The 13,764-nt window shown below is 43.3% G+C and overlaps 1 protein-coding gene across 2 annotated transcripts in view; it reads left to right on the forward strand.

Annotated features, from left to right (window-relative positions):
* The first annotated feature begins 457 nt into the window (after positions 1–457).
* The window catches only part of SPSB1 (splA/ryanodine receptor domain and SOCS box containing 1), a 115,241-nt gene continuing 101,934 nt past the window's right edge, over positions 458–13,764 (forward strand). Inside the window, exon 1 of one of the 2 annotated variants that reach the window (XM_044063113.1) lies at positions 458–908. The gene's annotated coding sequence lies outside the window, so the exon portion shown is untranslated. The remainder of the gene's footprint in view (positions 909–13,764) is intronic. The other variant, XM_044063114.1, reaches the window with a different exon arrangement.

Below are 13,764 nucleotides of genomic sequence, written 5' to 3' on the forward strand. Positions count from 1 at the left end.
TATTAGAGGTAGTATTTCACATTGTGGAGGTAGAAGGGTGAGAGTTAGGGGGGGGGTCTCAGGTGTTGGATTTATTCATAAATGTTCATATACAAGTACTAGGCTAGCTGCCTTTGTTTGTGCCCCATTTAAGCCTACCCAATTGCCCTTAGTAAAAATCAATCCCTGCATCTGTTGTATGTGAGGTAAACACCTTAATCATTATGCCAAATTGCCAGTCCCCAAGGGCATAGCCCCCCCCCCCCCCCAACATACATAAATAAATAAAATGTACACTATATGTTTATTCTTTTTAAGCTACTTTCTGGCGGAAGTTTTGTTTGCAGAATTATTTAGCTATTCAGCAGCTTTTGGTGGTGCGCATGTGTATAAGTCGAAGACAGCAGCGAGCATCTGTTTCACGAGCCATTTTAACTGCCGGCACTAGACGGTACATTACGGTAAACAAAAGAGCTCAGTTGGGAGGTGCGAAGAGCTTGCAGCTGGGAGCTATTTGTAACACGTGATAGGCAGAGGGCAGGGTACTTGGGGAAAACTAAGAGAGGTGTGCTTAAGCAAGGCTGAGTGTTTAGTGTTTGTATGGCTTTAACAGTGATCGTTGGTTATTGACGAATGGATGCGGCCCACCCGCACTGGAGTCTTGTTTTGTAACACCACTGCTGACAGGATGGGACTGCAAGTTTGACCCGGAGAATGATAAACTACGACCTCGTAGGAGAGCGTTTGTTTGTCCAGTCTGATACTCTTCCTCCCGAGGTAGAGTGGACTTTATCGCATCGAATTGTTTTTGCACATCTAAACGGTTAAAAGTCCACCTTATGATTTCTTATGACTGATGGAAAGACCTCGGAGCTGCCCACTGGGTATGTTGTTATAGTGGGCTGAGAAACCTCGTAAGCGGCACTGAGGTGAGAGGGACTGTACGCCTTTATGGCCCAGTTTCTTGATGGTTGTCGGAGTTGAGTGAATGTTAGCCTAGAGAGTTTTTATGTAATGAGGAAATAGTATAGCTTTTGCTTGTGGTTCTGTTTACGACTTGCTTTTGACTGTTTGCATGCATTTTGCAGGCAGAACTTCCAGAGTCGGGGGCACCTACAAATAATGGGGGAGGGGGTTAAGTTAGTAAATGTAAGAATGTATGTTTCTAAAGTCTTTAATTGCAGTTTGTTTTTATTGACTAGACTTCTCTACAGGTTTTAGGAGGGACAGTGAAAATCCTGAGTAAGGATCGGAGTAGTTGCAAGAACAAGTCGTGCATGTCAGTAACTTAGTGGGGAGATCAGGAAGCTGGTGCTGTAGATGGAACGCGGTGTTGTCTTCTGCCTCCGGGTATCTGATACATTGTATCCTTTTTGTAATTATAAAAGGCTACATACTTTCAATGAAGTCACTGCATGGCACGCGCCCAAGACGGCGTCCTTCAGTTAAGTGCTCAACGCCTTTACTTGAGGGCTGCAAAACTTTAAGCAGTTATCTGAACGTATCGTTTCTGTGTGTTTATTTTAGGAAATGTGGAATCGAAGCCTTCTATTAATTGAGCATTAATCTCGGATGACGGATCGTTTTTTAAATTTGTAAATTGAACCTCCTTGGTCAATGTCCAAGGCGTGTTTTAGTGCTATCGCAACCAATATACGAAATGCAGTTAAGCCTTTATCTGCGTTACTTTTAAATCCATATTTTCCATCTAATGTAGTTATTATTAATAAACGCATGAGTGTCTAGCTAGTTATACGAACCGGTAGTAGGCGTGCGAATTTAATCCAAAATGAAGACCGTAGGACGCTTACTTCAGTTTTGAGGACTCTCTAAAGTGCTTTTTCCTCCTTGCTGGAATTTAAAAGGAGGAAGTTGGCCTGAGAGAGAGGCGAGCGCTGTGGGATTTTTTTCTGTTTACGGATGTAGCCTGAACCTGTTAAGCCAGATCAGAAATGTGGTGTATGCACCTTTTCTTACTAGCGTCTGTCAATTCGCTAACTCTGTATTTTTAATTTATCAGTTTTTTTCCGTTACGGGAATGTCATGCATTTTGCAGTTTAGACTTGATCAAAGTATTTCACACAATTTCAAGGGGCTGTAAATATGAAAGGAACTCTGAGGGAAAGAATTGGGGTGGGGGGCTTATGCACTGTGTTGCCTCTGGGGGGAAGCAACACTTGGGCCAGTGGCAAACATTACCAATTAATATAACTATACATAAAGTTTTCTTAATGTAATCTGAGGATGCTGAAACTAAAAAAATCGTGGCTTGAGTGGGCTAAGGATTGAGTTGATTATTTTTTTATATAGGAACAGACTTGACATGAACGTGACTAGTTGTATAAACAGCCAGATTAGTATACTGGTTTTAAAGCATAGATTATATCAAAAAGTTTGTTTCTGTGCTGTGGTTACTCCTTTCAATAGTAGAGAAGTGTGCTGCTTTCAGAATTGGTAAATGTCTTGCATAGCTGCTAGTCCTCCCCTTTGTCACATTCTTCGTACATCCATACTTGACCACAACTGCCTAATGGCTGGTGATTTTAAAGTGGTTTATGCAATCACTCTTGATCCTCTTCCCCTCATAATAAACTACAGAAAGCAAAATGCAGAGCACACCGTATTTTCACTTGACAAACATTCTAATTCCTTTAGCTGGGGGGGGGGGGGCAAGTTATAGGCTCTTGACTGGTGGTCTCAGTAAGTCTTGTGCATCTCTAAATTGGATGCAATCCTGTTTCATTACCCAACTAAAAATGCTTTCATCTCGCTGGTGTCCCTGTTAATATAACACGCACAGTCTTTTCTCCTTCAGGAGCTATGATTTTGCACAGTTGTACAGCCCATTTCTGTTGGCTTTGCAAACGATTCCTTTCAACTTGCTTGGCGGCAGTGATGCATGTTGACCCTGGAATCCTTACAGGTTGCTTAATTTCCATATTGCTTTATTTCCATATTGCTTTAATCGTATTCTTTGTTTGGGGGGGTGGGGGTGGGCTCGGGCTCTGTATCATTTCTAACTTGTTTTGCATTTTTGTTTAGCCACTGCTTGGTTTGTGACTTGCCAAGGTTTGAACAACTGATTCTCCCTCTTGACGTGTAGTGTGTTGTAAGATGTCAGCATGCTTAAGTCTCCAAGTCTGTATAGTAGGTAAGCCAGTACTGTTGGCTGTGAATGATGCATTTGATCAGTTACACTACCCAGTGCTGTTGTAGGGCAAGAAACTGGTGTATTTCTATAGTAAAGCCAGGAAAAAAAATAACCAGTGCTACAATTGCATAAATTGCTACTGAGTTTTATATACATTCTATAAATTTGTGTCTCCTGGTCCTGATAACAGGGTTATGGAGTAACACCATCTGAATTTTGGCAGTCGTTTTTGCTACAATTTTGTGGATGTAAATGATGCATGTTCTTGATGGATCCTTACTCAAATCTGCAACTCGCCATAGCACCAAGAGACCATTTAATAGACTATGATTATGCATCTGAATTGCATGTATGTATGAATCCAACTCATTTGAAAGGTAGTGTCTGCAGGTGGTGGAAATTCGTTTCTGTCTAAATATGTGCATGAATGCTTATATAAAACAATTTTCATTCTTTTTTTGTAGAATGAGAGGGGAATGGTAAGGTGAAAATGAGGAGGGGGGCTTGCTAAGTGTAGAGTAGGAATGTAAATGTTTGGTCCCCCCCGTGATGTCAAAATGGCAGATTTGTGAGCTTTTGGTGTTGCTGAGTGGGGGGGGGGGGGGTTGCATATTCTCATGTGTGGAATAAAAATAGCTTACTCAGAAGCAGACTTGGAAAAGGCTGAATTTTTATTTAAGTTAACTTGTTTTGCAGGTGAAGAGTGGGAAGAAATCCTTCAACCTTGAAGGTTTGCATTTGTGCAGGCACTATTGTGGAAGCGCAGTAATTTTCTGTGAAAGACCCTGTCCCAGGAAAGTGAACACTGCTTGCTATGGCTTGAAGCCTATGCAGACACTGTCTCTGGCTTTAAGAATGTAAGCTTTAATGATGGCTTTAGCTTTGAAGTGACAAAAAAGACGGGACCGCTATGACCCATTTTAAAGCATGTAGTTACACTCTTGGTGAGGTTCACTACAGAATGATGGCTGCAGGCATAGTTAGTTATTTTAATTGAGTGAAGGTATATTGAAAAGGCATTGGAGAAATAAGGACTGGGAAATTGAGAGAATCTTTTGCAGTCTTGGTACTCATTTTGGCTACTAATAGGCTCTATTGGTGGTGCCAAGTGTGTGTGTGGTGTGTGTGTGTTTTTTTTTTTTTTTTTTTAAAAAGTTATTCCTAAACTATTCCTTCAGCCCTCTTGCCTGTCCCTCCCCCACATGTCTCTGGCGAGACCTATCCTACCTGCCAATCTCTTGGCTAAAGGCATCTGTATAAAAGCTTAAAGTAATGGGGGGGGGGGGCAAGGACCAACGCTAGGGACTGATAATATTGCTGTTGTACACTTCGATAGAGTAACAGGATTTGTATTTGCATGTATTTTCTGAAGGCTATGAGGTCATAAACTCAAATGTTTGTCATTTAGCGACTTATTCTCAGTGATTTGCCCGAAAACCACAAGTTTTATGAAGAACAAACCAAAAATATATGGCGTAAATCTGGACAATTGAGAGGTATCTGAGACCCGCATGTTAATTCCCTCTCCAGTAGTTGGTGAATTGGCTAAAGCTCCTGGCTCCATTGGTTGGATTATTTGGTGAATTGGCTAAAGCTCCTGGCTCCATTGGTTGGATTATTTGCTGGCTGAATCTGTTTGACTGTCTGCATGTCTGTCCGTACACCAGGCTGTTTCTCTCCACCTGTTAATGGGTTGTTTTACCATTCTCTATTTTTTTATTGTATTCTGTTTCATGTGTACATATTTGGCACTTAATGTTTGAGTACTGTGCTCCACTAGTGTACATTAATGCCAGGTTAGTCTGTGAATGGGAGAACTTGTAGTACAACAGAAAATTTGATCATGGCATTCAGATCTTCCCTGCAGCCCCCCCCCCCCTAACCACTGATTAGTGCTGTGAGATACTAAAGCCACCAGATCAAGCAGATGGACCTTTGTATGCCATATCACCCTGCAGTGCAACATTAATCACCAGGAGTGGGAATAGAACCCAATCCTTATGTTCAGTACCAGAGGTGAGTGTATTAAGTGTTGCACAACTGAGACAACAAACTTTCTGTTTTGTTGGTTAGAGAAATTTAAGAGTGTGAAGCCATTTTTTTTCCCCAAAAAAACTAAGTAAATGATGCTACTGCAAGTCTCTTGGCTGTGGGCAGTTTGGGACTCTTGCCTGAAGAGCAGGATGTAGGCCTAGTGGGGACCAACTTGATGAGCATTTGAGGATTATGATTATGTCTTCAGATTGAGGCTTGGATGAAGTCCACGTTGAGAACCTGTTACTTGAGGCTTGAAGTCCACGTTGAGAACCTGTAACTATTGGTAACTTTGTAGCACGTGGCTCTTCAGATACTTCCATGTACTGATGCAGAAGTGTAATACTGCTGCACAAGCTGTAGCCAGAAGCTGATCACTTTTTGGGGTGCAGGTCTTGTAAAGCTTCTTGCTGCTGTTTTGTGGTGGTGGCAGTAACATTAGAGCATAACTCCTGAAAGCCATGCATGACAACTTAAGCAGCCTTGATATAAGAGCATAATCAGTGTACCTTTCCAGGTCTGGGAGCATTGTTAGCATGCATAGTGTACTGTAAAGTAAGTTTTCCTCTCGTGGTAGTGTGATTCTGTTCTCTGCCTCGTACCCCCCCCCCCCCTGCCAATTGACTACCAGCTCCCCATTGCCTACATGGATAAAGCTGAGACTGGAGGCTCAGTTCTCCTAGAATTGAGAGATTTCAACTTCTGAATCTTGTTGACCCCAGTAGCATTGGGCTCTTGGTGCTTTAACAGCTTCTTGTCTGTAACTGCCAACCAGGACACAAGGAAGTGTGCTTTTATCAGCAAGTCCGAGAGAAACTACCTTCAGATTCTTCCATGAAGGGCTACACAGGCTCATACAAAAAAAAAATCTGAGCTTCACTGTATTCCTGACCTGAGCTTGGGGGAATTACTATTCCCTAATCCTATTCAGGACTGTGGGGTAACATTTAATGGTTTAGCAGCTCATTTTACATTTCCTTTGTCTCTGTCAATTGTCCTCCCAGCGAGCCTTTTTGGCCCAAGACCTCATGACCTTAACTGTTGTCTCGGCAGCTGGGCTAAAGCAAGTATTTTCAGGGCCTGTGCTTCCCACAAGTTTAGAATAAACTGTTAGGGAAGCAAGTTCACGCCTCTGCCAGGCAGATGTACACATGTTTTTCATCAGATGTCTGCAAGGAAAGAGGAGCTTAATTTCTTGCTAAAACCTGTTCAGTAAGGTCCAACCAGATCAGAAAAGGTTGCACTCTGGTTCTTTCCAGGTGTTTCAAGGCCAGTATGTTTAAGCTATTTAAATATTGAGTAGTGCTCATTCCAGAGGAAGCCTTTTGAATGGTCGTGGTGTAGTTGGTCTTGGCATGCCTATGGATTTGCTGTCTGAACTTTCAACATAACCTACTTGTGTACAGGGATTACTAGGGAATTTTAAGGATGTGATTCCTGTTATGAGCAGGTTATCTGTTCCGCATGCTGTCATTTGGCTTGGGGGGGTGGGGGGGGGCAAGTAGAGCCTGCTAATCCTTTCTGTCCAAGAGGGAAACTCACTGTATGAAGTACATGTTAGCAAATTCATGCTAAGAGTGAGGGATATCTCTCATCTAGCTGTTAAAGTGCATTTTTTAAAATTAGTAAGAGTCCTTTCTAGAGGGAGCTTTTTTTCCATTGGCAGGAAATGGCAGTAAATGCATGCCAGCAGGTGTGGGGTGGTAATTGGCTGATGTTTAAACCATTGGGTCTAGAAAAATTTGCTTTTAGAGGCCAGCAACAAAAACTTGACCAAAGCAATATTTAGTTGAGGGTAGATCTAATAAGTAAGGGGTGCAGAGGAGCTTGGACAAGACATAAGCTGAGCAGTGTAGGATTTTATTAGTGACTATCAGCATAGGTAGGTGGGTGGCACGGTGATGCAGTAGTTAGCGAGGTCCCCCAGCAAGAGGTTCCCTGTTTCAGTTCTCAGCTAGGGTGCCTTCTGTATGGAGTTTGTGTCCCCTCATGTGTTTGTGTGGGTCTTCAGGTGCTGTGGTTTCTTCCCACAAGTTGCTTCAGGTGGATTGGTTACTCTAAATTGGCCCTGTGTGTGTGGTACGGTTGAACTACCACAGCCAGGCTAGCCAACCAGCAGTATAAGCCTTGGCTGTAGTTTGTCACTGTAGTGACATCCTGACAACACCCACAAAAATGGGGAAAGGGGGATGAGCATTGACTGATTTATCAGCATAGGGGGTGCGGTCCAAGTCTCAAGGATCTCTCTGCAGTACATGGTTACTTGCCTACCTCTTAAGGTAGTGCTGTCAGTGTTAGTGGCTGAACAGGTAGTGCGCACCTAGGTAGTTGGGATGCATTTTCCAATACTGATTATACAGTGCAGAATAAAGTGGATGCTGCATTCCTTCAGATAACTGCTCCTGTCTGGATGGGGAAAAGATCCTGGGGTGCTTACTGAAGAGTAGAGGGTATTCAGTGCCCTGGTAGAATTCCACTAGTCTGTATGAATGCCACCTTTGGTCTCCCTTGAAAAGAGAATGATGTAGTGGGACTAACCCAGTCACCAAAGAATAAGGTAATCTTTTGACTGAAGCACTTGGATATTGCTGTGGTCCAGGCCCTGATAGTGTAATGTCTGGATTTGACTTGCTCTTTGTAGTCTGCAAACTTTTTAGCCACAGTCATTAGATTCTAAACTGTGGGTCCTCAGCATAGCCCTGTGGAACCACAGTGGAGCATCCACTTTAGCTGGAGGGGTGTCCACTGCTTTAACAATGTGAGTTCTGTTAGCCATGATTCTGTCATCTCTGAATTCAGACCCTGTGGTGCTCCAAACCAGATACAATATTTTAGTGATGGATGGACAACACTGATCTGGGATGAAATCCCTTTGTTACCCCGGTCATTAGCCTTGGATATCTCTAGACAGATGGTTTAAGGATGTTGGGCATCTTCTGACTTAAGCCTGCACATCACTGCCTGGCAGGTGAGGGCAGTTTTACACTTTGGACCTTCTAGGACTACCAACTGGCATGTTTACAAGTGGGATGTCCCTTGTAGAGAAATTGTGAAGATAAGGGAGTAACCAATTCAGCCCGTCTGTGTTGTGTGTGTTTTTTTTTTTTTTTTTGGGGGGGGGGTGGTACAGTTGCATGGCTTGATGGTGGAGGCCAATATCTAGTGGAATAAGTTGGTGTATTGATGCTTTATGAACTGTTCCTTAAAGCAAAGTTTTTCCATATGCAGAAAAGTCACAAACATTAACTTGCATCCATAATTTGCTGGTTTCATTTGTCATGAACACCCATCCTTTGAATAGGTTGCATTGTCTCCATCTTTTAAGCCAAATACTTTGGATATTTGGATGCCCAGTCATATTGAAAGAAGACTACACCAACCCCTGCCCCCAAGCATTTCTTTTAGCTTTCTTTAAAAGATTTGATTCAGAACTGCAGTTTATCTAAAGATGTGCTTTGCACTTCTAAAAGTATGCATAGACCTCCTTGAGGGGCCTCTCCCTTGTCCCTCCTGTGAGGGATCCTGTGTCCCTCCACAGGATTAGTACTTAAACTCCTTATTGCAATCTTTCAAGCAGCAGCTGAACTGAAGTGCTGGTTACACTTGCTGGAAACCTTGCTAAATTACATGTGGTATGTGTACATCCCTTGGGTGTCATTTTACAAAAAGTAGGGTAAATTTCTCAAATGCCTGTTAACTAGTACCCCCCTCACACTTTTTTCTCCTTTTTCAGTAATGTTCTTTGAGGAGGGGTGCCATTTGTGGACAAAGATCCACATAGACTAACGGGCCTTTTCCAAGAGAGGGCTTGTCCAAAATAATTGGCTTGCCAGTTACCTAGACAGTAGACAGCAGTCTGAGTAGGCAAAACAATTTGACTTGCCTAGTCAAGACTGGAGTTCCCAGGGGTCCATTCATCTCCACACAGTATCCCTTCAGAGCTCTCATCCAATACGCAGAGGATTCTACCATCATATCTTCCAGCAATTTCGAAGACCTCCAAAATACATTCTGAAGCACAATCTCTTCTAAATCTGAAAAATCTGTTACTAGGTCTTCTCATTCAAACCACCCTCACAAGAATTTAAAATCAGTCTAAACAAGACTGAAATAGAAATGGTGAATACTGCAAAATTGAGCAACATACACTAAATGTATATATTAAAAAAAAAAACTCTAAACTTGGCAAACTTATCTCATTTTATTTAGATATTCCCAAGAGGAGAAAACAGTTAAGTACTCTCCTACCCCTTCCCTCCTCTACAGTTTCCCCCATTTTACAAACCTTCACACATCCCTAAGCAAATTAGTCATGCTGTTATAATACTACTAAATCCTACTTAATCGCGCACACCATTGCCAAGCCATCAGTATGCTGAAATGGCTCAAATTTCCTTCAGTACACCCAAATCACTATAGCTCAAACTAATGTATAACCTAGAGAACTGCTCTACACTTGTATATCTATCTTAAACCTATATCCCTTTCAGAAGTCTTTGCTCCTCCTAATAAACCATTTGTGTCCAAACCCAACAGGAGAGTTGGACAAAGCTTATACTTGCTCCATAGCTAAATTATAGAATGACACATCCACTTCACTACTACATTCTGTAAAAACCTTTAAACATACCCCAAAAACTCACTTTCTTGAAAACCAAACTTGCCTTTGTATCCAAACCCACGGACCACCATAGAACTAATTCTGGAACCCTGCTCTCTAACCTGACACTAACCAATCTAATCTTCGTGTTTCACTGTTGCAGTTAGTACACTTGGGTTATCCTGCTAGCAGGCTACCTGCAGTCTGCCTGAATTCCAAAGTCTAGGTCCGGTGTCAGTCGCTCTCACCTCTTCCCTGACGTCAGTGCACCAGGGGTATACAAGATGCAGCCAACGCCATTTTCTTCAGTCTTTCTTGCCACGTGGTGCCAGAAGCAAAAGCAGTTGGCAAGTGCCGGTCGGCCGACTCCTGAGATTTTCATATTTGAATTTCACATCCGTTCACATCCGAAGTCTTCACAAAAAGTTTTTTCTTCTTGCTCCAGACCGATGTCAGAAAAAGTTAAAAACTATTTCTTGTGGGAAGCAAATACCTCATAAGGACTATATTTCTTGCCTAGGCCCTGACCACTACATAGCTAGTTGTCACTTTTGTGCTAGATTTAACCAACGCACTATTAGTGTCAGTACGATTTTGCATTTCACTGTTTTGGCAGAAAATTTAACTATACAGTGTCGTCTGATAGCCATCAGACTACCGGAATTCACAAACTCAAAGAAAAGGACAGTCATCGGAGGTCCAAAACTGACTAGGCTTCTTCTAAGCCAGTCGCCAGTTCTTGGGTGCCTACGCAGCCCCTGACTACCATTACTTTAGACTTGCAGGCTGCTACCAATGCCCACGTGGAGTCTACCAGGCCGCTGGAAGCTCAAGGTATTGGACCTTCGGAAACTATTGCCTCAGATGGGTCCAGAGCTGCTGAGCAGGCATCTGCTTCTGAAGGTGTTTTCAGACCTACTCAATTATATGTTGAAATGACTTCAGTTTCAAAGGCCGACTAAAACACCTTTAAAGACGAAACAAGTACAACATCCTCATGGGACAGGCCTCCGGCCATTTTGAGCATCTGCTTTTTAGGCATGAAGACCCAATTACTTTTGATCAGGGGTTCCCATCCCCCTCCTGATAAGAGGCCTAGGCAAGAGACGGATTCTGAATCTTCAGATCAGGTTACCATTTCATCTGATTTCTCTTATACTCTCTTCCTCCCTATGAGGATTCTGATGCTGAAGAATCTATCCCTTCAGCCTCTCCTCCTTTTCTTTTGGGGAAACTTTACATACCATGAGGGAGCATTTCCACTGGGAGAGCCAAGATTATTCAGAATCTAAGAAAAGGCTCCGACTTTCTTTTACTGTCACAACACAGGCCCCTAGCTATTCCACCTGTGTTAGACAGACATTGTAGATGTATTTTCTGAGTCCATTCTGACCCCTGACTCCTTGCCTCCAGCTCCTGTTAAGCCGGACAGGTACTACAGGGTTTCTGACTCTCATAAATTCCTTTTCAAAAACTCTCAGGGTCCCAAAGGGGTCAAGGCTTCCACTGCAAAAAATCATACTCCCTCTGACAGGGATTCTAGGGCACTGGACAGATGGGGGGGGGGGGGGATTTACACCCCTGCTACCTTGGCTATAGGGGCTTTAAATTGTCAGTTTCATATGCTCAAATATCGGCAATATGTCACTGCTTAAACAGCAAATGTTGGTAAATTCTGAATGTGCAGAAAACGGAGATGCAGGATTTATTGCATGCAGCTGAACAAGTTGGAAAGCATACTTTGCAATGTGGTTTTGATTCTCTGGAGGCCTCTTGCAGGGCCGCAGTTACGGGTTCTGTCATTAGGAGGCATGCTTGGTTAAAGGAACAAAATCTTCCTGGTCATGTTAAAGCAAAATTATTAGATGCTCCATTACAGCAAAATTATTAGATGCTCCATTACAGCATGATGCTTTGTTTGGTGTTAAGGCAGAAGAGGTGTTAAAGAAAATGGAGGACAAAGCTAAATCTATGCAAACAGTCAAGGATTTCTTACAGGTACAGCCACCAAGATTTAACAAAGAATTGGTCCTTTCCAGTGTCAGACAAGCCAGAAAGGGGCAGATCCTGATGCCCTAGAGGGCAGATCCCCAGCCCCAAGGTTCGTACAGGTTTAAACAATGGGGGTGCTTCTACCTCCAAAACTGGCGAAGACAAATTACAGGAAACTGTTCCAATGACTTCCCCCCTGCCTGCACCAAGCACTTGTCTTCTGGCAGCACCTTTAGGGGGAAAACTAGCACTTTACTCAAAACTGGCACCCAACCCAGGACAAATGGGTCTTAAAAAATAGTGTCATAAGGCTACAAGTTTCACTTCCATACCCTGCCAAGGGCAAACGGTTGGCCAGACCTGCCAAAGCATTGCCAGACCTGCCAAAGCATCAATGGGCAGAGGCACAACAAGTCTCATCCCTCATGGACATGAGGGCCATTCAACAAGTACCAGAGCAAGAGCAGGGACAAGGATTCTATTCAAGACTGTTCTTGGTATCCAGAAAGGATTTGTCCTATCTATTCCAAAATTCAAAATGTTGACTCTCCAGCAGCTTCTGCCCATGTTGGGCAAGAAGGCTTTGCTTGTGACTTTAGATCTAAAAGGCATACCTGCATGTCCCAATCAGACAAACATGCAGAAGATACCTCTGATTCAAAGCTGGCTCAATGCACTGCCCTTTCGCTCATCTACTGTGCCCAGGGTCTTCACAAAGTGCATGGCACCAGTAATTGCACACTGCAGACAAAGAGGAATACAAACATATCCTTACTGCCTCATTTAAGCAGAGAACAAGGACATTCTACTACAGCATCTGGGGTTTGTAAATAGATTACTACAATGCCTAGGGTACACAGTCAGCTAACAGAAATCAAAACTAGTACCCTCTCGAGATAATATTCCTGGATGCAAGCTTAAATACAACTGCCCAGATGGCTTATCTCACGCCAGACAAAGGCAACTGACTACCTATTTCAAACTGTTGGCAATAAAGGCACAGTTATCTGCAAGAAAAATTCTGCAGGCTTTGGGCTTCATGGCATCCTGCATTCTAATAATTCCATATGCAAGACTGCATATGAGGAAACTTCAGTGGTGCCTAAAGTGTTTGGACTCAACATTGCCACAGCCTGGAAACAATAGTTACACTCATTCCCTGCTTGCAACAGGAGTTTAGATGGTGGGCGAAGGCCCGTCACCAGAACAAGGGACAGCCATTCACTCTACCCCCAGCCACACAGACATTAACCACGGATGTGTCGGATTATGCTTGGGGAGCCCACATGGCAGGAAGATGTATTCAAGGCACATGGTCTACAAACCAAATGCATCTACATCTCAATCAAAAAGAGATGCTAGCTGTTCAAAATGCCCCGACAGCCTTTAAGGACCTACTTCATCCAGGACAACTACTGATAAAGACAGACTACCATGGTCATGTGGTATATAAACAAGCAGGGAGGCACTCATTCTTACCCCCTCTGCAGACTAGCCATGACTTTGTGGGACACAGCATTGACAGTACATCTGCAGGGGCAATTCCTGCCAGGAAAGATAAATACTCTGGCAGACGAACTAAGCAGAAACCTCATGGATCCCCACGAGTGGAAATTGGATCCACAAGTCTTCAGCATGGTAACAAGGAAATGGGGATGCCCGGACATCTGTTTGCCTCGCCTCACAACTGCCAACTAAAGAGATTCTGCACAAGGACTTATCACAGACAAGCACGGAAAGTGGATGCCCTAGCTTTCAGCCGGAAAAACTAACAGTATATGCCTTTCCTCCACTGCCTCTCCTTCCCAAGGTACTCCTAAAGTCGGACAGAAGAAGCCAAAAATGATACTGATTGCCCCAGACTGGCCACACCAGTACTGGTATCCAATCCTAAGGAACTTGTCTCAATGCCCAGCCTGGACCTTACCTCAAGTGCCTCATCTACTGTCCCAGCAGAACAATCAGATCCTGCACAGCCGACTCAAGACCTTAAATCTGGCAGCATGGC

The sequence above is a fragment of the Protopterus annectens genome, chromosome 2.part1 (assembly GCF_019279795.1).
Source record: "Protopterus annectens isolate FY-2018-M chromosome 2.part1, PAN1.0, whole genome shotgun sequence".
Classification (NCBI taxonomy): domain Eukaryota; kingdom Metazoa; phylum Chordata; order Ceratodontiformes; family Protopteridae; genus Protopterus; species Protopterus annectens.